The sequence below is a fragment of the Hippoglossus hippoglossus genome, chromosome 22, assembly GCF_009819705.1.
Source record: "Hippoglossus hippoglossus isolate fHipHip1 chromosome 22, fHipHip1.pri, whole genome shotgun sequence".
NCBI lineage: Eukaryota > Metazoa > Chordata > Actinopteri > Pleuronectiformes > Pleuronectidae > Hippoglossus > Hippoglossus hippoglossus.
The window spans coordinates 26,159,510-26,185,831 of NC_047172.1; the positions used below are offsets into that span (position 1 = coordinate 26,159,510).

General features: G+C 42.3%; 1 long non-coding RNA gene across 1 annotated transcript; it reads left to right on the top strand.

Annotated features, from left to right (window-relative positions):
• Positions 1-1,767: 1,767 nt before the first annotated feature.
• Positions 1,768-26,311, top strand: LOC117755899. Its single transcript, XR_004612695.1, has 3 exons — positions 1,768-1,779; positions 15,701-15,706; positions 26,063-26,311. It is a non-coding gene; the product is annotated as an uncharacterized LOC117755899 (long non-coding RNA).
• Positions 26,312-26,322: the final 11 nt, after the last annotated feature.

Consider the following 26,322-nt stretch of genomic DNA (forward strand, 5'->3'; position numbering starts at 1 on the left):
TACCTATACCAAAATAACTTACACTATTTATTACATGCATATTTGTTTATGCATATTTTCCATCATTACTTGCTGCTTTCCTGTCATTTCTGTGTAATATTAAGGTCAGTTTGCAGAGCATTGAAGCTTTATTTTATTTGGATATTCCATCACTGCAAACATCATGTCTGCTTTTACTTTTGCCAAAGTGTCATCATTGCAAGCAGCATAATACCCATTGACAACATTCACATGTCAGCCATTTTCCTCTGATATCTTGCTCAGGGTGGTAAGGTCAAATGCTGTCATGAACAGAATAATGTTGTACAGCTGTGATCCAGGTTAATAAGTTATAACACAGGGAATCTTACAAACAGCGTGGATGGTTAAAATCTGGAGGGTAATGGGACCATGTTTCGAGGTTAAACAACATATTGGATAGCTCAATTACAAACATTAATACTGTGAATTTCTCTCATCTTGTTTTTAGAAAGTACAAACTATAGCTGAGAGAATGTGTTTTCAGACACAGCAGAGCATCTTTTTTATTGATGACTAACTTGGAGTGTTTCATGTCCATACCCACCTTGACATGATGCAAATGTGAGTCTGACAATGTACTTTACAGCATAATTCCTAGAGAGCAGTTAGTTATCATCATAAACTGAAGATATAAGACAGTAGTGTTAAATGAGGATGTGGCATTGTGCTAACATGCTGCTCTGTGGTTTTATTATACACTTATTCTATATACAGCTGCTACGGTGTGCTCATACAAGGGCAAACAAAACTAACAGTAGGGTAATTGTGTCTTTTTTCCCCGATTGGTTAGTGATGAGAGCAGGTTGAGCACATACTGAGACAAAGGTATGACCACTTCAGTCTGCTGCAGGGTGAAGCTGAGGCTGCAGGAACAAGGGAAAGGGTGTGGTTTGGAGCTGTGAGGTTATAGGAAGAGAAGGAGTAAGAGAAAGACAGGGAAGGGAAAGTAAGACATTTGGTGGTGGAAAAATATGTCTTTAGAGAATAAATGCTTATTAAATCTGTTATCCGTGCAACAATAACCCCATGAGACAGGAGTGGACTTGGATGATAATTCAGGTCAGGAATTTGACTCCTTTCCAGGCCATTCTTTTTTACGCAAAGCACCAGATTTATGATTTTGTAGGCTAACCTTATTTGTTGATGTAATGGTTACCAGTAGGTTACAATGGTTACAAGTAGGCAGCACAGTAACTCACTGCCCTCTGCCATCTCTTCAGTGACATCATCATTGTCAATTGCCATAAGAATCTCCTTTGTTGCCACAACCAAAACAGTTTAAAATATGATATTTCCAAGGGCTTTTACTTTGAAATTCTACATCAGATTGTCCTGATATTGTCTGGCTGACAATCTGAGGTGGTGAACTGTCATTGTGAAGGGTTAGGGTGAGTTTTCATCAATGGGTGTGGCTGTGGCGTGGCGAGGAGTTTCGATATTTCGACTGAAAAAACAGGAATATGTATATTGTCCAATGCGACAATTATCCCACCCTAAGGAAATCCATATAATAATATTCAAAAGTAATCATAGTGCCACCTAGCTGTAACAGGAAATGTCATGTTTTACATTTTGGTGTCCTGCGACTGGCCCGACGCATTTGAAATTTGGCCAGGAAATCCTAAAGGAGTTGGTGATGCCACTCAATGAAAGTTGTGAGTTTTCGTCAGGGGGCGTGCTCTTGGCATGGTGGCAAATCTCAATGTATGTAATGGTTTTGTCTTTGAGTGTCCCGGCAGACGCCACTCCAGTTCCGGCGTCGGGGGTCTCGGCAGGCGCCACTCCAGCTCCGGCGTCGGGGGTCCCGACAGACGCCACTCCAGTTCCGGCGTCGGGGGTCTCGGCAGGCGCCACTCCAGTTCCGGCGTCGGGGGGCTTGGCAGACGCCACACCTGTTTCCGGCATCGGGGGTCCGGCAGCGGCCACTCGGTTCTTGCCCCACGTCCGGGGGCTGCTATCATCTCCTGAGCCCCCCTGCTTCTGTTCCTAAGCGGCCTCCAGGCTTGTCCGCCTGAGCCCCCGTGCTTCACCCCTGACCGGCCTCCGGGCCGTCCGCCTGAGCCTCCGTACTCTGCCCCTGACCGGCCACGGTGCCGTCCCGGCCAAGCCTCTGTACTCTGCCCCTGACCGGCCTCCGTGCCGCCCGCCCGAGCCCCTGTGCTCCATCCCGGATTCCCCTCCTCCGGATCCCCCTCCTCCCTCCCGTCTCAGTTTCGCGTTTTGTCCGTCTGGAATCCGGCTCTTGAGGGGGGGATTCTGTAATGGTTTTGTCTTTTGAGTGTTTGTTTTTCCGCCTCTTTTTGAAGTGGTGTATATATACATATGTGTTATAAAGGTCCCACACTGAACATGTCTTATGTAAATATACTGTTTGCAGCGCCCTCTAGCTGTGACAGCTCCCCCTCTCCTCCCCACCCCTATCTCTCTTCTCTCCCCTCTTTCCACCCACTGTTCCTCTCTTCCCCATTTTTCTCCCCTCACCCCAACCGGTTGAGGCATTGTTGGCACATTGAGTCTGGTTCTGCTAGATGTTTTTTTCTTTCAGTTAATGAGCAATTGTTTTCTCTCTACAGTTGCCAAAGTGCTTGCTCATTGTGGGAACTGTTGGGTTTCTCTATAATTTTAAAGGTCTTGGCTGTTGAGGAAATTTTGACCATACTCACATATTACTGTATATGCCACTGTATATTATATATTATACTATATCTGTACAGGGGAATCATGCCTGTCTAATTCCACAGATACTCCCTTCTCCTTCTCTCCAAGCAGTGCCCAAGGTCAGGTTATAGATAAAGGGCCAACTAGAAGTACCTTGTCGTGTTTACACTTAGGGACTTTCCTATCTAACTCAGATGCCCCAGACAGAGAGGCACCAACTTCAACTCTTTTCTAAATTACACCAGTGGCAAGACGTAAAGACAGAATGTGATTTAGGGATACATACTTTATGCTTAACTATCCAATAGGATGCAAACACCTATATGTAACATAGAGGGTGACAGCAAATCTAGCCATTCATGAATGTGCTGTTGGAAGGGGTGACGCAAGTATAGGAAGATATATGGGGATGCTGTGGGAGACATCTTCAGACTTGGGGGTGACAATTGCTCATGTTACTCTGTTGACGTTTGTATATTGTTTCACCTTCTGGTCTCCTTGATGCATTAAGTCTACATTAAACTCTTCTGCATAAGACATCATCTGCTGCCTAAGTTCTCCTTTCAGCAGCTTCCCGAAAACTTCCAGAACATTGATTGAGATAATGTATATTATGATTTGTCGCTATACAGTTGAATTGAAATGCAACTCATCCAAGAAATCACAACAGCCAATCATATTTGCTGTAGTTTACCATGCTCCTGGGGCTTATTCAGAATTGTTATCAAACCTAGTCCTAAAAACAGATAAAGGTATTATTGTCGGTGACTTTAATAATCATGTTGACAATAATAATGATAGCCCTAGTGTTGCATTCATTTCAGTATTAGACTCAATTGGTTTCAGTCAGTGTGTACACCAACCCACTCATTGTTGTAACCACACACTTGACCTTGTACTATCATACGGTGTCAAAATTGAACATCTAATAGTACTTCCACATAATCCTTTTGTATTAGACCATAATTGAATAATCATCGATTTCTCATTATCTGACTATATGCCACTAATAAAAAAATTCCTTTTCTAGATGTCTACCTGATAGTGCTGTAGCCAAATTTAAGGAAATATTTCCAGTTACACTTTACCCCATATTATCCGTCGATATAACCAACAAATTATAACCAACAATATAAGTTACCTTGAAACTATACAACAAAATCCGGAATAATGATTTATTTGTCATCAAGATTGTAATACACATGTTTAAAATGCTTGAGTATTTGTTTTGAGTATTTTAATTATTATTATGATTGCTAATTTGATTCAGTTACAAACAGGCATGTTTAGAACAGGCACTGCAGCAGTTTGTTATTTGAGAGGAATGATTTAAATATATTGGCAAAATGGTATGATGGCTGCCTTAATGAGAATTCTAGACTTCAATTCATTCATTTCAAATAACTGAGTTTATTGAGGTTATTGATATTATATGATGTGATGTTATTATATTATTGATATTGAGGTTAAACTATAAACGCTAGCATGGTGATCAAATCATTTATAGCATCTAAGTATATAGAATACAAAAGCAATTATTGGAGAATAAGTACAAGATGCTTGGTCTGATAACATTCACTAAATTAAGTAATTGTTTGGCATTAGATCCAAAAGGATGTTAATGTTTGTTTGATTTCCTGTCAATACAGAAAGTTCACCTGGAATGAGCCTGGAAAGAGCTGCCAAACCATTTCTGCTGCGTCCCATTTCTTAATGGGATGCTGCAGCATAAACACCTATAAGAGCCATCACACACAGAGCCAGCCTTTAACAATCAAAGCTGACTAATAAAATGTTTTAAGAATGCTGCTGGATATTTGGTTAAAAAAACTTTTGGAAAATTGAATGCTAATTATAACGCGATGATGGTTAGTGAATAATCTTACAGAGAGTCATCCTCTGGGTACCATTCATGTCTGTATCAAAGTCAATAGAATTTCATTTAACTTTGTACCTGTATCTCAGCAAAAGCAGAACTCCAGCTTTACATAGTTAACAGCAGAGAGATGGCAGGACATGAGGGGAGATCAGATGGGAATATATATATATATATATATATATACACTACCGTTCAAAAGTTTGGGGTCACCCAGACAATTTCGTGTTTTCCATGAAAACTCACACTTTTATTTATCAAATGAGTTGCAAAATGAATAGAAAATATAGTCAAGACATTGACAAGGTTAGAAATAATGATTTTTATTTGAAATATTAATTTTGTTCTTCAAACTTTGCTTTCGTCAAAGAACGCTCCATTTGCAGCAATTACAGCATTGCAGACCTTTGGCATTCTAGCTGTTAATTTGTTGAGGTAATCTGTAGAAATTTCACCCCACGCTTCCTGAAGCACCTCCCACAAGTTGGATTGGCTTGATGGGCACTTCTTGCGTACCATACGGTCAAGCTGCTCCCACAACAGCTCCATGGGGTTGAGATCTGGTGACTGCGCTGGCCACTCCATTACAGACAGCATACCAGCTGCCTGCTTCTTCCCTAAATAGTTCTTGCATAATTTGGAGGTGTGCTTTGGGTCATTGTCCTGTTGTAGGAGGAAATTGGCTCCAATCAAGCGCTGTCCACAGTGTATGGCATGGCGTTGCAAAATGGAGTGATAGCCTTCCTTATTTAAAATCCCTTTTACCTTGTACAAAATCTCCCACTTTACCAGCACCAAAGCAGCCCCAGACCATCACATTACCTCCACCATGCTTGACAGATGGCGTCAGGCACTCTTCCAGCATCTTTTCACCTGTTCTGCGTCTCACAAATGTTCTTCTGTGTGATCCAAACACCTCAAACTTTGATTCGTCTGTCCATAACACTTTTTTCCAATCTTCCTCTGTCCAATGTCTGTGTTCTTTTGCCCATATCAATCTTTTCTTTTTATTGGCCAGTCTCAGATATGGCTTTTTCTTTGCCACTCTGCCTAGAAGGCCAGCATCCCGGAGTCGCCTCTTCACTGTAGACGTTGACACTGGCGTTTTGCGGGTACCATTTAAAGAAGCTGCCAGTTGAGGACCTGTGAGGCGTCTATTTCTCAAACTAGAGACTCTAATATACTTGTCTTCTTGCTGAGTTGTGCACCGGGGCCTCCCACTTCTCTTTCTACTCTGGTTAGAGCCCGTTTGTGCTGTTCTCTGAAGGGAGTAGTACACACCGTTGTAGGAAATTTTCAGTTTCTTCGCAATTTCTCGCATGGAATAGCCTTCATTTCTAAGAACAAGAATAGACTGGCGAGTTTCACATGAAAGTTCTCTTTTTCTGGCCATTTTGAGAGTATAATCGAACCCACAAATGTGATGCTCCAGATACTCAACTAGCTCAAAGGAAGGCCAGTTTTATAGCTTCTCTCACCAGCAAAACAGTTTTCAGCTGTGCTAACATAATTGCACAAGGGTTTTCAAGGGTTTTCTAATCATCCATTAGTCTTCTAAGGCGATTAGCAAACACAATGTACCATTAGAACACTGGAGTGATAGTTGCTGGAAATGGGCCTCTATACACCTATGTAGATATTTCATTAAAAACCAGACGTTTCCACCTAGAATAGTCATTACCACATTAACAATGTATAGAGTGTATTTCTGATTAATTTAATGTTATCTTCATTGAAAAAAAACAGTGCTTTTCTTTGAAAAATAAGGACATTTCTAAGTGACCCCAAACTTTTGAACGGTAGTGTATATACAGTGGGTGGTGAAAAATATATTGGGGGGGGGCGTAGTTTTTTGAGGGGTGGGGCAAACAAACTGAAGCCAGACTCAACAAAAAGAACACAACACACAGTATGCCAGTACTGTAGCCTGCATCAAGCTGCTGTGCAATGCTAACGCAGGTTTACACCGGACGCTGAAGCGCCAAGAAAACCCAGGCGCCTCCTATCCGCCCCCGTTACACAAGTGTGCTGTTCACATCGGCTGCGATGCGCCGCGCCAAGGGCGCCTCGCGCCCTGCACCGATGGTTTCGGCGTCAAGTCTATTTTTTCCGCTCGCCTGCGAGCGTATCGCGCCAGGAAACACACTGAAAAATGATTTTAAACGATATAAATTACATATTTTATATGATATAAATTATCAAATATGCATCCCATACTTTGTATTCCCCTTCTGTTGTCCTGGAGTTTTAATTTTCCCAATTTCCCCAATCACATAATTAAATGTCCCCCTCTGCCCATCCACTACAAGCACACAAGCAGATAGACAGAGAGAGAAAGAGAGGGGTGGGGGGGGGGGGGCTATGAAGACCATCATTTACCCCCGAACCCCGACATTCAACGGGTACAACAACAAGCGGAGAAAGCAGAATCGCGGGCTGACCGGCGCGGAGAAATGCGCGTCCCGTGTGAACAGCCAGGCGGCTGCGCGCTTGAGAATGGCGCTGCGCTGTGCGGCGCTTCAGCGTCCGGTGTAAACCCGGCGTAAGCCTGCAGCAAAAATTAAGCCTCATTGTGTCTTAATGACTGTGGCAACTTTCATGCGGTTTGCATTTTTTTGAAGAGACGTTTTAGGTCTCACACCCCTGTCGTTGTCCACAGTACCTCTGTGCCAACACTTTGAAACAGAGGAAGCAATGACAGGCATTACTTACACCACATCCAGTTAGACCATCACATCAACTCTGCTTATCATAACAAGAGCGGAGGGGGGGCAGTGCCCCATATTAAGCAGTCGCCACTGTTTAGTTATTAATAGATTGTGCTAAGTGGAGGAATATTGCTACATGGTTGGGTTTATGCATCGGTGTTAAGGGTTGGTGGGGAGTTGTTGGTGCATATGCCCTGCTGACCTGCAGTGGAAGGGTTTGCCCTAAATTCAAGCCCACCCTCTGGGGATTTCTGGGTAATAGCTGCCTGCTTGCCTCTGTCATAGACATTAACCAGAAATCCCTCACCACAGCACCACCTGAAACTTCCAGCAGGCAGCATATTTGCAATGTCAACCTATCCTCCCCCACTGCCTCCATCCAATAGGCAGGAACTCACAGTGGATTGCTTGTTTTTGACCCCTGAGTGCCCCCCTTGTCCTCCTCCACCTTGTTTCTAAGTTGCTGAGAGCGAGGAGTAAATAAAGAGTGTGGATTAATGATCAAATGATTTGAATGCTGTGTTCTTCTAAAGGCCAGAAGATGAATCCAAATTATGGTCTGTATTAACAATAGAAATGTGAGCTTAGAGGAAAAAAATAAAAAAAACAAATGATGAATCATCAGTGGAAAGGAGTATTCAAGAAATTACACAATGTGCCCTCTGTCTAGTTATCTGTTAAAAGTAGTACTTTCCACACACGAAGATGAAAAACTGCTAAATAACGAAATCCACTGAAGATTAAGTAATATTGCCATATCAATATCACATCAATTTTTTAAATATTTTTTTTCATCTGACTCACGAGTCAGATCAAGTTCTAATTCAAGTGGGATTTTAATCCTTTTTTTTCCATTAACTGATCAGTGAACTAATTTTGGACATTGGTTCATACAATTTGACTCAAGATTGGAAACAGTTGTCATGGATAACAAATGTCAACAGAAATGACACATAACAAATACATACAATTATAGTTGAAGATGCCCCCGCAACCCTGTTCCCTGCTCTGAGGGAAGTGAATACTATTTATAGACACTGTATTTATCCTTATAACCCCATAACCTAAAACTGATTACATCTTTTGCATTGCTGTATAGTGCAGTAATGTTTTCTGTAAGCAGTGCTCCTTTATGATACAAGGAGAAAAATGCACATGTGGACTTCCCCAGAGAACTGATCACATACTCTGTCTTTCTATGTATGAGGCCACTCTCAGACAATAACTCTGGAGGATGACTGCAGAATTGGGTGCAGATTTCAGGCGGTTGCCTTTCACACATGAACAACACAGTGGGAGATTCTCTGCTCAGATACTTTCACAACAACAGAGAAATCTCCTGGAGGTATTCAGGCAAAGGGTGGTACAGCATGCAGGAGGTAATGTATTATTTCTCGTTGACACAGGCGTTTGCCCTATCACCAAAGACTCTGTTAAAGGTAGTTTCACTGAAAAATGAAAATTCACTCATTATCTACTTCACGACTATGCCAATGGAGGGGTGGGTGAAGTGTTTGAGTCCACAAAACACTTCTGGAGTCTGAGGGGTAAACTTTGTTGCTGCAGAATCCAATACAATTGAAGTCAACATTGTCCTCTTCTTAAGACGTTAGAAAACAGACAAAACATAACATGCCTCCCATACTGCTCGTGTGGTGTCAACCAAGTGTCCGCAAGCCCAGACATTCATATTTGCCTCGAAACAAGGTAATTACACCGTGTTTTAAGCCTAAAAGTCCACCAGAAGTGGTGATGCTAGCGGACTGCACCTCGTAGGAAGATATCAGCTGACATTTACATTACATTACATGTCATTTGGCAGATGCCTTTATCCAAAGCGACTTACATTAAGTGCATTCATCATCTATGAAGGGCCATTTAGGGGTTCAGTATCTGGCCCAAGGACACTTCGGCATGCAGATGGGGAAGACTGATGATTGAACCACCAACCTTCTGGTTGACCACTCTACCCCTCAGCCACAACTGCCCCCTTTAGGTTTAGACATTTAGAAAGAGGTGAACAGCAAGCCATAGCATTTTAGCTCACTTCTTCCCTCCTTGACATAAAAAGGGACAAAACAGTCCGTGCCATAAAATGTGAAGGGAGGAGTTGTTTCCATGCACTCACAGGGTAAGTCAGTCATCCTTTGGGCTTCAGTACACCCTCTGAACCTTTTACACTTGACACACTTGTTAATATAGGATGAGACAGCATGACTATATCCAAGTATCCAGATGCTGTTTCGTCGTAACTCATTATTGTCATGCCACGCCCTTGGTGTTGCACTCATTGATGATAGTGTTTGATTAGTATCTTTGAGATGTGGATAGTTTTTGACAAGATGGCTAGATGCATGCTCCGGCCGAACTTCCACCTTGAGGATTCCTCATTTAATTCAAGAAAGGATTTAATTTGTGCAGCCTGCTGGCCTTATCCTTGGTTGTTGGCCTTATCCTTGAATCTCTTCAGAGAATGTTGGTCTTTGGACAATTCCTAGGTTAGTTAGTTCTGCATCCTTTCTCTCTTCAAGACTTGTGGGTACATTGGTACTAGATGAGGCAGCCCCAACTAAGTGTAGACCAGTGCCTGGGATTGGATGTCTCCATTGTCCCACCAGAGAAATCTCAAATAATCTTGGTCTTCTGCTTTTACTTGAAATTTATGGAAAATGTGTTCGATACCGCATATTATACTCACTGGCCCTTAATGAAACTGACACCTACCAGGGTATTTGTCAGTTCTGGTCCTGTAAGCAAGCCAATGACATGCCTAGAAACTTTGCTGAACAATTGAACATGACCCGGATCTTTCTTGGCTTCTGCGGGTGATACACCCCGTGGTGAGGGAGATACAAGGCAGGGCGCTTGTCGATTTCTTCTTCTGGAACCTTCTCAGCATCTCCACAAGCTATTGTTTCCATCATGAAGGCTATGTAATCCTTATGGTATTGCTTGTCGTTCTCAAACCTCTTTCCCAAACATTTGAGACTGTGATTTGCACATGTCTTGTTGTCTGGCAGGCTCAGCCTGACTTCATTAAATGGCAAAGGCATTTCGCAGAGACTGCTTTGATTTTAATTCCGTCATCCATTATTGATATGAAGCGCAGATCTTCCTGAGAGAAGTGAGAACCCTTTGCAGTTCTTTCGTTGAAGTCTGACTCAAGCACCTTTATCACATCTGGGGGAGTAATTCCTTGACTTGTGTTCTGCATATGTATTGCACTTCACTTGTCAGATTGGCTGGTGGCTGGGCAGAGGAGGTCACTTTTCTTAAAACAATCCTATCGCTGCTCCCGATTGCATCACCATAGTCAACACAAGGATTGACAGAGCCAACTATACTTCAGCCAAGTTCGGATCTTTTGAGCAAACGGCTTATGGTCCTTGCCAACCACAACTTCTCTGGGTAGCAGGGCTTGAGAACAGTTGTAGCCTATAAGCAGAGCAAGATAACATTCAATTAAAGGAGCAACCGCTTCAGAAAGGTGCTCTAGGTGAGATAAGATAAGATAAGAAGTCCTTTATTAGTCCTGCAATGGGGAAATTTGCAATGTTACAGCAGCAAAAAGACATCAAATAAGTAGCATGCAGTACTTGGGTGAAGGAATATAAAGAAGTATATAGAAATATAGAAAAAATATATATAGAAAATATAAATGTAATTAAACCAGTATATACAGTGTAAAGAAATATATTATGTGTCAGAATATGTAGAGTGAATGGATTGCACATGAACCGTTTATATTGCACAGACAAATGAATATAGCACAGTGAATATTGCACAGTTGATAAGTGTTAAAGTGACAGTCCGTGCATGTAGTTTTACTAGAAGCAGAGCTGGTTGTCTTACTGCTGCAGGAAGGACTGACAAGCGATACCTCTCCTTCAGACTGGGTGGATCAGTCTTGAAGGAGCTGTCTAGTGCTTTGATGGTGTCCTGCAGGGGGTGGGATCAGTTGTCCATGAGAGAAGACAGCTTCACTATCATCCTCCTCTGTCCCACCACCTCCACTGATTCAATCGGGTATCCCAGGACCGAGCTGGCCCTCCTAATCAGTCGGTCCAGTCTCTTCCTGTCAGCAGTTGAAATGCTGCTGCCCCAGCAAACTACTCCAAAGAAGATGGCAGATGCCACCACAGAGTCATAAAAAGTCTTCAGGAGCGCCCCCTGCACTCCAAAAGACCTCAGTCTCCTGAGCAGATATAGTCTGCTCTGGCTCTTCTTGAATAGTGCACTGGCATGATTGGTCCAGTCCAGTTTATTGTTAAGGTGAACACCCAGGTTCTTCTATGAGGTCACTAACTCTATGTCCATTCCTTGGATTTTCAACGGCATCGGGGGGTCATGTCTGCACCTGCGGAAATCCAGTTCTTTGGTTTTCCCTGCATTGATCTGGAGGCAGTTCTGCTGGCACCAGTCCACAAAGTCCTGCGTCAGTCCTCTGTATCAAATAACTTCTGCAGGTGACAGGAGGGTGAGTGGTAGGTGAAGTCTGCAGTGTAGATGGTGAAGAGGAACAGAGCCAGGCCCTTTCCCTGCAGACAGCCATGTCCAACACACAGTCCTGGATCCTCATATACTGGGGTCTGTTGGTCAGGTAGTCCAATATCCAGGGTGTGAGGTGCAGAACCAATCCAGCATGCTTCAGTTTGTCCGTCAGAAGTGCCAGTTGAATGGTGTTGAACGCACTGGAGAAATCAAAGAACATGATCCTTACAGTGCTCCCAGGCTTTTCCAGATGAGAAAGAGCTCTGTGTTGTCGATAGATGACAGCGTAATCCACCCCAATGCTCACCACAGAGTGCAGGACATCACAGGCTGCCTCAGCGTTAGCAGAGGGGGGAACATACGCAGCTATCGTGATAACATGCGAGAATTCCCATGGTAGATAGTGAGGTCTCATGCTAACGGCTAACACCTCAATGTCCTGACAGCAGTGCTGTTCTTTAATAGTGATGTGCCCAGAGTTACACCATCTATCATTCACAAACACTGCCAGCCCTCCTCCTTTCCTCTTACCGCTCTCCACTGTCCTGTCAGCCCGTATCAGCTGGAATCCGTCCAGCGCAGCGACTGTGTCCGGTGTTGCTGTGGTTAGCCATGACTCCGAAAACAGCATGATGCTACACAGCCGGTAGTCCCTTATCACATGCCGGGGCAAAGCCGCTAACTTGTCCATCTTATTGGGTAGAGATCTTACGGGAGCATGGTCTGTAGAGTCTCCTCCTCGCACAATTGCGCCATCTCCTTCTCCTTAGCTCACGGGGGGCCTCAGGTCTCTTCTCGGGCAGCAACACTGTATTACAGAGTGCTAACAGCTGATCCCTACTGTAAACAATAGGGCCATGGCTCCACACAGGATCTCCGGACACGGTCGAAAGTGTGAAAAACAGGAGAAAGAACACTGCAAGCGTGATGCACTTGGTGTCCATAGTGCACAAATGTCAGTATAACAAAACAAACGAAAGAGAGTAAGAAAGAACACCTCGTGTCTGGCAGAGTCGATCAGGCTGAGACTCCCCTCAGTTAAAACATGAACGCAAAGGCGTTCCTTTCAGTTACTGTCATTTATTTGCTGTCAAGAATGCCGTGACAAATTAATAAAATAAATATACCTCACCAAAGACATATAGAAAGAATATAAGTTATTAAACTTAAAGATAATTAGCCTTTAAACATTAATTGAAACATAAATAGTTTTTCACCTTGATAATGTATAAAGCCTGCTAGCATATTAGACTATTAGCATATCATGTCACTCTACTAACACATTACATAACAGAAAAGGTTTCAACACAAATTGTAGGCAAATTGTGATGACACAGTTCCATGCACAGGGGACTTTAATCTCTGCAGCTTGAAGGTACATTTACCTACGTACCAGCAGTATGTCACCTGCAACAAAGTTTCTCTAGACTATTGCTATGGAAAGGCACTGTGTGGTCTGGGATTACAGCGTGAACAGGCGAAAGGTGTGGAGGTTAAAAGCTGGACCACTGCTGCAATTGAGGCCTTTCAGGACTTTCAGAAGTGCACGGACTAGGATGTAATCATAGACGGGACTGATAAAATCAATGACGCAGCACTTGCTATTACAAACTATGTACAGTTTTGTGAGGTACTGATTATCCCCCAAAAAACATCAAGGACTTCCCCCTACCCAACAATAAACCCAGGGCGACTGCATGGTTAAAGCAACTTCTCAACCAGAAAAAGCGCTTGTTCAAGTCAGCTGCCAGCAGAGAGGAAATGAGGTCAGTGCAGAAAAAGATTAAAGGCAAGATTATTGAGTGTAAGGCAGCATATAAAAACTAATTAGAAAGTGTTTTTACAAATGATACTAGGAGAGCATGGCAGGGTCTACAAACAATAACAGGATATAAGCCTAAGAGTCACTGTGTGACAGTTGCTAGTGAACTTGATATGGCAAATAATTTAAATATTTTTTTCTACTGTAGATTTAATACATGGGACTTTAAATTGGAAAAGGCTACAGCCATTACGAGAGTAAGAGTGATGGTGGATGAAGATATTTGATCTGATATTGTTCCAGCTGTCATTAGACACCGGGGTAGTCCCCAGTCTGTGGAAAAGTTCCATGATTGTGCCGGTGCCAAAAAACAACATACCCAGATACCTTAACAACCTGCGCCCAGTTGCCCTAACATCTGTAGTGATCACATTTTTTTAAAATATTGTGGTAAAACAACTTCTCACCGACGTTCCACCTCTTCTAGATCCTAACCAGTTTGCCTAACGTGAACAGACAGGTGTTGAAGACGCACTGCTGACCATGATTGACAACATTTATGAGCATCTTGAACTGGCGCACAGCCTGGTCAAAATTGTGTTTTTGTCAGTCACACAATAAGGGGCAGTGATAATAATAATAATAATAATAATAATAATAATAATGATCCCCACCGCCACCATTACCAAAATATTTGTTCCGCCAAGAAAACACCACTTTTTCAGAAAAACGTTCATAAACATATATTCATAAATAATTATGGTGATGACAAAAGGTTAACATATATCAGGATTTCTATGATTATAACTGTGTCAGAGAGATATGCCTGTGGAATTTTCTTAGAGTTGAGGGCAGTATTTCCTATGTTTCAACATGTATGTCCTATAAAGCTTCCCTGGAGCTTCTGCTTCACCCAGAAACAGCTGTATCTGCTTATGGCTGACATGGTGGGAGTAGAACCTAATTGACTGTTGCAGAAGATTTGCTTATCAGGTTGCCAACTACTGCATTAAACAGCGAGTGGACTGTTGTACACTGCTGAGAAGAGAGGAAGGCATGCATCTAGAATGAAACTTAGATATAGCAGATATATGGGTTTAAGTGATTGCAGAATGTTTTAATGTGCTGCTTCTGCCCTCTTGTGGCATAAAGCTATAATAAAGTTAAGGGGTTGTGAGTTATGTGAAATATGTGTATTACACTATGGCCCAAAATATATGTAATATAGAAGACAAGACACAATGGTGCTGTTAAAGTGGTAAAGTTGGTAAAGTTTGTGCTCTCTCTTCCTCTCTTTCTCTCATTTTCATTGATTACATCTATAAGTAGACGAACCACTCACTTTTCAACATCTTTATTATTAAACTAACGCAAACATAAATTTAAATAACCAACATAAATTCATTTTGGCAACTCTTCTTTGTCCAGTCTCTTCCACCTGCCTCCATGTGTCTCTCTTGGTGGAAGCGCTCCTGCTGCCTTTTTAATCCAGGGAGAGTTATTAGCCAACTAGACTCAGCTGTGCCAATTAACTCTCCCTGGTTCAGCTGTAGGTACTCTGACGATCAACCTCCACATACCCCCATTGTCAAACTCAGGCAGGGCTTCACCGGTGCCGCCTTCACCACAGAGTGGGAACCCGGGATAGGAGCGGGCCGCGACATCACAGCTGTCTGGGTTAAATCACAAACTATGGTAAGATTCCAATTCCCATAATATTTTATAATTTATTATTAATAAGTGTGTCAGAGCTTTTAAATACATGAAATTGTTGAAAAAAATAACACTCAATCCCAAAAATAGTGACCCATCTTTAGGTTTTACACACTGGTTGTGTTAAATGTGTCAAATATTCCATGTGTTTCCAGCTTTTAGTTAAAATGTTCTGTCAAATTGTAGCCTGTTAATTCTGAAAAACAAGCTGATTTTCTGATTCTGAGATGGGAAATGCCCACTGTGCACAGTGCGTGCTGTGCATGCACAGCACGCACAACTCCAATTTTTTGTTCCATTTGTTTTTAAACAGCATCAACTATATTCCCCTCCTTTAGTTCATTGTTTGTTTGTTATTATTCATTTAACCTCCTCACAATAAATATACAGTAGTTTATTATAATCCACATTGGTATTATCTTCCATTAGCCCTTCATAGGTATGAATGAGTTTTTTATACTGGAGCTCCAGATTTCTGTTGACATTTTCAAATGTAATTTTTCAGTGACAAGAAATTTTACTAAACAACTATTGCAACAACATTCTGACTCTATAACAACAAGACAGGCATTGGTACGGTGTGTTTCAATTGACATGTTTAGATGAATGGATTTTGGAACCCTATGTGACATCCCCCTCTATGTCCAATGTTAAGCAAGTGTCATCTGAAGTGATACCGACAGAGCCAATAATGATCCAAATATTGCCATTATGTTTCATGAACTATGAAATCAACTTAAAAGGAACAAGTATAATTTGTGACTTTGCTTTGGAGGTGAATTGAGTAAAATGTAGTGGTCTTTGTTTAAATATGACTGGATGAATGAATAACAAGGGGCTGGGTGAGGTAAATGAAAACTGATATAAATTGTGATTACAGTCATCCCCACTGACCCCAGGAAGACTGCATAGTTGGCAGTTGCCCCCTCTGCTAATCTTGAGCTGCTAAGTGAGAAGTTGGAAGTGAGAGCTTATTTGTTATTGTAATGATCTGACAGCATATTTTCACTCAGTTTCTAAAGGTTCACCTAATCAACATGATCTCACTGTTTCTCTGACAGCTTTCACCACAATGGCTGTGACAAAACAAAAGTGGGTGGGCTACAACTGCTCCTCCAGCTTTGCATCAACATCAACCAGTCTGCAGCCTTGGACAAAAGGCCTAGCTTACTTGGTTTGCTCAAAAGCCCCATTATCACTGCTACATGATAGATGATTTACATAGATGTAGCATGTGTGTTAATGTAACCTTTATTTGTCACACTAAGCAAGTCTTTTGCTACACACACCACTTACTTTAGTGACAGTAATAACATTTACAGATGAGATTTTTTTCATGAGCCAGTGTTCGTATTAGGAAAGCCACTGACTGCATGTGCATGGCATGATAGGAAGTTTGTACAATGGCTGCCATTCGTTTATAGTTCTCAGCTGGATAGTAGTCTGCTCTGCTGGTACAATTTGCAGTCACAGATGTTACTTAACATAAACAACAAATATATTAGTGATTAAACATTGAAATTAAACACCAGGGAAGCAAAATCATTAGCTGATATTGTTAGTCAGTCTCCATAGCTGGTGCGAGCCATAAATTTGCTCCCAAGCAGTCGTAAATCCAGGGTGGCTGGGTTCATGTATGTTACAAGAAGTGTAGCCCAAAGCAGAAGCCTCTGTTTCACTAGTTTAGGTTTCTAGTAAATTATATCCACTATGCAACACATCCACTGAAAGGCCAACTCTGGTAATTAATCTTTTTTGAAAAACAAGGAGGTAACACCAGCAACCATAGTTAAATGCTTTCCTTTGGCCACAGTAGGCAATGTATAATAATATTAAAAACTGCTAGCTAAGGTAACAAAAACTCATAAAAATTAATATTGAGTTTGTGTGTTTGTCATGCACAGCCACATGTCATCCTTTCACCGTTGGCTGTTGAGATGGTGTTCAGACAAAACACTATGAGCTTTGTACATAATTGGCAAACTTTTTTGGGGAAAACTGGTCTGATTAAAAGAAACAGCATTCATCCCACTTTGGATGGAGCAGCTTTCATATCCAAAAACCAGACTTTTTTATTTCACAGACAACCAAGATGGTCCAGAGCTGATATCTGGAGTAATAGTTGCAGTCCTACATGCTTCCCTGCACTTGTAAAAAAAACCTATAGAAACTGCGTCTTCCCCCCACCACTAAAATTGATCAAATCAAAAGTAAAAAGGAGAGGAGTAATACGTAATAGTAATATGAACAGGAGTGAACATGTATGAAAACATATTAAAATGAACACAACTAATCAAATTAATTAAAATAAATGTGTCGCATATTCACAAATCAGTTTTATTCTTTGGGCTTACCAAATCTGTACATGATACATGCACTGTTCTTTACCCTCGACAAGCGTGAGGAGAAACTACTACAACCCCCCGGATAAAATGGATGGACAAAAGTGCAATAGATGTTGCATGTAATAGAGAACATCAACAAAATAAACAATATTTAAAACATTCATGAGAACTGTTTTCTTTGGGGTTAATAGTTAAACATTTGTTTATTAATGTTTTTAGTTTTTTTAATACAACTAGTTAGATTATGCCTTTAGTATAATATTAATGATAATTATAAACAATAGTTATATTGTTTTGGTAGTCAATGTTTTTGTTTTGAAGGTACTGAGCACCAGGTGATATTAAATATAGAGTTAGGTGGGCAAAGGCAGCCAGGCACTGGAAAGGGTTCATAGTTTTTTACCAGGGCAAGAGAGACAGCAGACGCCATTGCCTTTTGTTTGTTTGTTTGTTTGTTTGTTTGTTTGTTTGTTTGTTTGCTCCTCAGCCTGCTAGCTTCCAGCTGTTCTGCATTTGACTATTTAGTTTTGAAAATGAATATGAAAGGTCTTACTTGTTGAGTTAAGAAGGGTAAAATTGAAAAATATTCACAGAGCTAAAAGAGGTGAAAAGCCAAGTGATGCAAGATGGATCCTGTGTCTTTCATCTGTAACTCAGATTGATGAGGCTACATTGGGAATCTTTGGCTATGGGCCCCAGGGTTTAGACTCTATCTGATGTGTTCCCTGAGCCCTCCCAGAAACATGAGAGGTCAGTATGGATTGCTTATGGAGGTGTTCCATTTAAAATGTCAAAACAATTTTTATCTGACCTAAAGGAGGTCTGTTTTGGAAGTCCTCTGCCACTTAACCCACAATGCGTTCCTGAAATGTGACACTGGTGAACCCGCAGTAACCTGGTAAACAGTCTGTTAGGACCTGCACTGGGCCTCACGCTGCCGACTGCGAACAAGAAGGAACAGATTATACTTGGATCATAAACACTGGAGACCGTCCCAATGCATGTTACATATTTTCTAGAGTCATTACAATCACAGCTACTCAATCAATTCTATCTGTGTGTCCTTGCAATAATCTGGCTCTGGTATCTGTAGCAGGGGGTACCAATTTATGTGAAACCATATGTAATATAATCAAAAAGTCAGTGCTGTGTTTTATACAACCAATCAGAGCCAATCAGTGTGAGCCCAATGTGTGATGGGATGATGAAAAAGGGGGGCTAAGGGGCTGGGGCCCTGGCTGAGTGTGTTACTCATCAGTCTCCAAGACCCAGCTCTGTTTGGATTGCTGTGTTTGGATAAAGCAGATTGGTTTGCACTTAACCTTGTAATATATGCAAAACTATCCTCCTGATAATACTCTTTAAGCCTCGCCAGTCACCACTGTGGCAGATACTATAAACGGGGTACGGCTTGAAGAAAAATGGCATGAATTTAATTTTGACATGGTGGCCAAGGGCGGCACATATGTCTCCATAGCTCCCCCACCCCCTAGCCTTAAACATGCACAAATAGACACACATGAATAAACACACACACACACCTCACCTCCTATATGTATGGTTGAATGGGAAATAATACCAAAACAGCATTTTGCCTCCAATAATATAGTCTCAATGCTCAAAGTTAAGTCAAGTTTTTGCTTATAATGTTAAAAGGTTGTGTACTTTTACACTACTCTTAAAACACCTTTGCTTAGAAGGCTTTAGTTTAACATTTTGTTTCTGAGAATGAGTCAAGAAGATGGAAATTATTTTCATGTCTGTGTCTGCTACAGCTATAAGCTTAACTCTCGGTAGCAGGTGTTAACAGCTAGCTTTGTTCATAGTTACACAAAATATAAAAAACTAAATTATTTTAATCTGTAGACAAACAAAAGAAAAAACGTTATTTTAGGTTTAGTTAGATACTGGAACCTCTCTAATGAACAAAAGTTTATCAATCCACCCAGTACTTCATTGCTGTGTCTGATTTTACACTGTTACACAACATTTATTTTTGCTCTCTTGTGCTCAGTGTGATACTCCTTTGCCTCTTTAAATAAGGGTACATGTAATAAATAACATTTAATTGCCAGCCCCTCCAGCGGTTTCCGAGCAGTTGCAGGTGACTATTCACAACAAGAAGCATAGTCCTAAACCTTTAAAATGTCCTGGTTCACCACCAACCCTAATAAAGTTTCCCTTCTCAGCGACACACCCATAGAGAAACCAACTCTGATCATTGGTGTGATGTTCATGATACTGGCAACCTGGGTTAAAAGCATTCCTGGGGCCACAGTAGGCAACACATAATCATATTTAAAACTGCTGCTAAGGATAAACGTATGGTAAAATTGTAATTCTGCAGTAACGACAACCCACTACATCATTAGGTCACAAAAATTGTATATTGAGTCAGTGTTTACCTATGCAAAGACAATGTCGGACTCCATAGTTTTCTCCGGCCACTGCCTAATCTGACCAGCGATTACATGTAAAATGGAGAAGGTGTCATGCCCAGAAACATGCCGTAAATTTATTAGACAGTCAAAATTGACGGTCCAGAGTTGAGACTAAGAGGAAGAATTGCAGTCTTACACACTTTGCGCTTCTGTTAGAGCAGTAAACGTCCCCGACCCCCCAACCCCATAGAAACTGTGTCTCTATGAGTCAATGATCTGAAAGCTGATTATCAAATTGATTGATTTGTGACTCAAACCTGGCTGCAACAAGAAGAATGTTTGAGTTTAAGATCCCCTTCCCATATTAATACTCATTTGCAGCAGACACTCCTGGCCTGGCTAATTGATTTTCAGGTAATTTGATAAAAATCCTACACTTTCTAGACACTTAATTAAGGGTAATTCAGAATTTAGTCTTCTGACATATTCTTATAGCTCCTCTGTTCGGTGTATGTCTGAGAGCAGCTAGAGGGAGAGAGAGACAGGATGCATTAAAAAAAGTACAATCTCCTTTCCTAACCACTTTTCTTTTACCCCAATTGAATACGTGACAAGGCCAATTAAAGATTCTAGACTCAAGATTCAAGACACTATTGTCATGTGCACACCAATTACATTAGCAGTTGCTGGTAATGAAATGCTTGGACCACACACCACTCCGCAGTGCTGAAGCAGTCCCGTAGAGCCGAGTCTGATTGGTCGGACCACTGCTGAATGTCCGAGTCACTGGTCTGTCACTTTGAGTTTCTGCCTATAGGAAGGCAGCACAGTAATGAGACATGATCTGATTTGCTGAATGGGGGGCGAGGGAGGGCCTTATATATCCCGGAAGGGAGTGTAACATGGTCGAGGGTGTTTGGGATGGCCGCACCAGCAACCACACACTGAAACTCCGTAACATGGTGGTGCAATTCTTAATTCCTAATTGCTTAGTTTGTTTCTCTTTGCACACACACCCACACCACAGATTAAATAACTGGACACAGATTTTGGTTTCATACAACATACTTTTATTTATTTATATATTTTTTTTCTGTGATAATTAATCAAGTTTCCTTTGAGTTACCAGTTCCTGGGGGTTGCTGCTGGAGTCCTCTGGCCATGCATCAAAAGGAGGCCCAGCTCCAGCAGACAACCTTAAATGGCTTTAAGCACTAATTGGACTGCACCATGTCTCTTGTAATCATGGGGAGGGACATTGTTTCCTTATTTCGATTTTTAGGTTGTTAATCTTTGACTAGTGTTTGATATTTATATTTAATTATTTTCCTTAGTTAATATTATATGGCCTTATACGGGGGTGTTATGTTGTGGCTGTAGTTTTGTTTTCAATGTTAGTATGTCTAAGTCTATCCCCCTTTTGTGTTGTTGAGTGGCTTGATCAGCCACGATATATGTTCCCCTGTGTCAGTTGAGGGGAGTTTTTTTGTTATGGTGCTGTTAACTTGTCTTCACTGGTTACCGGAGGCTAGTTTGGTTGGTTGACCTTTTACCGGCCAAGAGTTGTGAAGTTTATCCTTTTGCATTTTTGTTAATGAAAACAAAATTAAAATACCCTTTTTTTGTTTTTTTTCAACACGTGTTGATGGTATCTCGGCAGGAATTTTCCTCATCTTGGCGTTGTTAAAATCACTGGCCACAATAAACGCAGTGTTGTGCAATAATGCATTAAACGTGATACCATTAAATGGTGTGCCTTTCGGCATTCAATAAATTTGGTTATCAAAATTAAATATTGAATATTAAAATTAAAATATTAATATTAAATAACTTTAATTGATTAAAGTTACCTCGGGCACCACCCTTCAAAGGATGGGAAAAGATTGATTAAGTCTCATAAAAGTACTAACTACAAATTTGGAACTCTGATTAACAATTAAATTAATAACTATAACCAAAATTACCATATAGATAGTTAGCTAAGTTGAAGGATATAGAGTTCTTGACAGTGTAGAGCAGGGGTATTCAACTAAAATTTAAAGAGGTCCAGTTAGAGAAAATTTCTTGAAGCAAAGGTCCAGAAGATCATAATGTCTAACTATTTAGTGTGATATATATTTAAGTAGCCTAGTAGTTGTATCACATCTGCATGTACTAAATACCTGACTGTCAAATCAATGAATTCAGTACAATTAAAAAAAACTTTTTGACAATATTTATTGTCACGTAACATAGAACAGAACATATATGTATGATTGTAGATATGTATAATGTTCTCTCATTAACTAAATAAAAGTAGGGCTGCATTTCAAAATAAGAGAAAATAAATAAAATGTGAAAAATTGTGCATGTTCAAATAAAGGGCTTAACTTCAGAAAAATAAAATAAAGGGAGCAAAAGCTTGAATTTCCCTTTTCTGTTTCACATCTTGACTCAAAAGTCTCAACCAATTTTACAGATAATAAATCTCAACACATCTTAACAATTGAACAGTTTTAGAATCACTTTCTTCCCCTCTTATATCCCACTCCCCCACTTTTTCCATCTGTTTCTCTCCCTTTCTCCGTCTCACTCCTCTGTTTCTCAACTTTCTCCGTCTCACTCCTCTGTTTCTCAACTTTCTCCGTCTCACTCATCTGTATCTCTCCCTTTGTTTTCTCTACCTGTATCGCTATCTTTCTTTTTCTTTCTACCGTCTTTTCATGTGTAACTTGCCTCTAACTCTCATCTGTCTGCACTGTAGAGTCGCAATGTTTACCCCCTGGAATGCACAGACTTGATTGGCTGAGTAGTATCACGTGGGATGGCTTAACTCGCATGCAATTGGTCTGTGCGTTTCTTCATCCGCTAACCACTACCGTAAAGACTACAAAAGCTGCGCCGGTTACAAATAGAAGCGCCCCGTCAGGTTTAAATCATACCTTCTGTTTTGGCTGTAGGTAAGGGTCTGTACGGGACGGCTTCTGGGTCCGGACTCGGACCACGGTCCGCCTGTTAGTGACCTATGGTGTAGAGGTTGTGAAATTCACACTTGTGCAACATTCATTAAAACATTTGTGAAAGAAAAACATTTATTATGAAGATAATAAAGTATAAAAACACAAATTGCTAAAGATGTACTTACTATATACAGATGTGTATGTGATGTGTATGTGAGTATGCGTGTGTGTGTGGAAAAAGGTTCCGGGCCATCAAGACTAAAACCTCGCGCCACCTGAACAGTTTTTTCCCCATGGCAGTGGGGCTCACAAACAAGCCCCCTGCATCACACTGACACTGACTCCGCCACTCCCCTCAGCACATAATTTATAACTTATATATTATTGGCACTATCCCGGAACCAATCACTGCACCTTAGCACTGCACGTGCCCATAACATAACTTATTGCTCTTTCTGTATATATTGTTGTTTTTATGTCCGATTGTTGTTTTTATGTCAAAATGCACCAACCACACCAAGGCAATTTCCTGTATGTGTAAATATACTTGGCAATAAAAAGGATTCTGGTGTGTCTGTGTGAGTGTGCTTTTCAAAATGGCAGCTGGCCCCTATAAGGGCAATAACGTGTGTGTGTGTGTGTGTGTGTGTGTGTGTGTGTGTGTGTGTGTGTGTGTGTGTGTGTGTGTGTGTGTGGTGTGTGTGTGTGTGTGTGTGTGTGTGTGTGTGTGTGTGTGTGTGTGTGTGGTGTGTGTGTGTGTGTGTGTGTGTGTGTGTGCGCCAAGGTAGAGAAAGAGTGACGAGCCTAACATACACTTTCAAATAACTTGTAACCAAAATATCACAGCAACACACAAATCAAACGTATAAACATCACACAGAATCGAATAAACAGTCTTTGCTTAGCCTAGTATAATTATTAAGCCCAGTTGTGTTACCTGTCCATGGAAAGGGAAAAAAAAGGTCGCTGTGCTGTTCGAAGTCCAGTGAAGTCGTCTTGCTGGTTCTGTGGCCCCTGCCTTTGTGGTTCTGGCTGTGCCATGCAGCTCAGTTGCTGTTTGAAATTCTCAGCCAGGCTTTTGCGTCGCTGCTTGAAGGTTCGTAGAGCTTGGATTGGGAGGAGGTTTCCTTGGTCGGTGAGTGGAAAGCTGCACCTCTCCTCCATTGAAGTTGAGCAGAAAGAGTGACCTCCTTTCAGAGAGTTGAGTTGAAAGAGTGAGCTGGACAGCCACCCTTCTCCTCTCGAAGGGTTGCGTAGAAAGAGGAATCGAAAAGAGACAGAAGAGAGGGGGGACTTGGCTTATATTGGCATGTGACCTCATGGGTCATGGGGCCCAGAGTGACCAATAGTGGTTGAAACTTGTGTCCCCGGTCGGTTTTCACACCCCTGTGTGACGTTGACGCACCCTGGGAGACTGAGTTCTGGAGGCTCTGAGCTCTGGGGCCCAACAGCAGTTATAGGTCCCAACAGCAACCACAGTCCCCAACAGCAGCTACAGGCCCTAAAAGCAGCCACATGCCCAGCAGTAAGTGCAGCAAATGCCACAGACCCATACATCAGCAACAGGCCCCATAAGCAACCACAGGCCCCACCAACAGCTGCAGCAGCAACCACAGCTCCCAACAGTAACAACAGGCCAAAAGAACAGCAGCAACAGCAGCCACAGTCCCTAACAGTGACCACAGGCCCTGACAGCAATTACAGTCTCTAAAAGCAACCACAGATCCCAACAGCAACCACAGGCCCCAACATAAACCTTAGGTCCCAACATCAGCAGAAGCACAAGCTGCCAAGGGCCCAGCAGCTACCACAGGCCCTCACAGTTACCATAGGCCCCAACAGCACCCACGGGCAAAAAAGGGCAGCAGCAGCAGCGACAGGCCCCAACAGCAACAACAGCAGCAGCAGCAGCCAAAGGCCCCACCAGCGACCTCAGGTCCCCGTGATCAGCAGAAGCACCAGCTGCCACAGTGCCCAACAGCTAACACAGGCCCCAACAGCAGCAGTAGCAGCCACAGGGCCCCAGAGGCCCAGATAGCAACCACAGTCTCTAAAAGCAACCACAGAACCAAACCGCAACCACAAGCCCCAACATCAGCAGCAGCAGCCAAATGCCCCAACAGCGACCTCAGGCCCCATTATCAGCAGAAACACCAGCTACCACAGGCCTCAACAGCTAACACATGCCCCAACAGCAGCAGTAGCAGCTACAGGTCCCAGGAGCAGCAGCACCACGGGCCCCAACATTAACCTCAGGCCCCAACAGCAGCAGCAGACACAGGCCCCAACAGTAACCACAGGTCCCAACAGCAGCAGCAGCAACAGGCCCGAACAGCAACCACAAGCCAAAAGAACAGCAGCAGCAATCACAGGGCCCTAACAGCAACCAGGAGTAAAAAGGGCAGCAGCAGCAACAGGCCCCATTATTAGCAGAAGCACCAGCTGCCACAGGCCACAATAGCTAACACAGGCCCCAACAGCAGCAGTAGCAGCCACAGGCCCGAATAGTAACCTTAGGCCGCAACAGCAATCATATGCCAAAAAGAACAGCAGCATCATTCACATGCCCCAACAGCAACCAAAGGCACCAACAGCAGCAGCAGCAACCAAAGGCCACCACCAGCAACCTCAGGCCCATGATCAGCAGAACCACCATCTGCCACAGGCCCCAACAGCAGCAGTAGCAGCCACAGGCAGCAGCAGGCCCAGACAGCAACCACAGTCTCTAAAAGCAACCACAGACCCAACAGCAGCAGCAGCTGGATCATGCTCTAACAGTACCACAGAGCAAAAGATCAGCAGCCAGCATCAGCCACAGGTCCCAACACCTTAGCAACAGCAACCACAGACCCCAATAGCAGCCGCAGCAACAGGCGCCAACAGCCAACAGCAGCAGCAGGGACAGTTTCCAACAGTACCCATTATAGGGCTGCACAATTAATCGAATTTTAATCGCGATCACGATTTTGCTCGCCACAATTAAATGAGCATGATCGTCAGCGATATTGACATTTAAAATGCGTGCTCTGCTACATATCAAATCAAGCGCTTCCTCAACTAACAGTCAGCCAACCACCAGGGGGAGAACGATGATGGGAGGTGTCATGCGCGCAACCTTGCAGCGGCAGCCTCAAAAAAAGTTTCTGTCTGCAGTCGACTCCGTATTAGTAGAAGAGTAGAGAGACAGACAACAGAACAGAGAGCAGACGGTCACGGGTGTCGTGTGAAAGGTAAATCAAATGTCAGGAGCAGAAGGCGAGGAGCTAGTCCCTCGAAAAGGATCATCATCCGTGTCTGGAAGTTTTTGGGATTTAGGGCAAGTGATGTTAACCAAGAACAAATCATATGCACAGAGTGCGTTAGAGTTGTGTCTGCGCCGCATAGCAATACAACTAACTTGTTCAACCACCTGAAAAATCACCACAAAC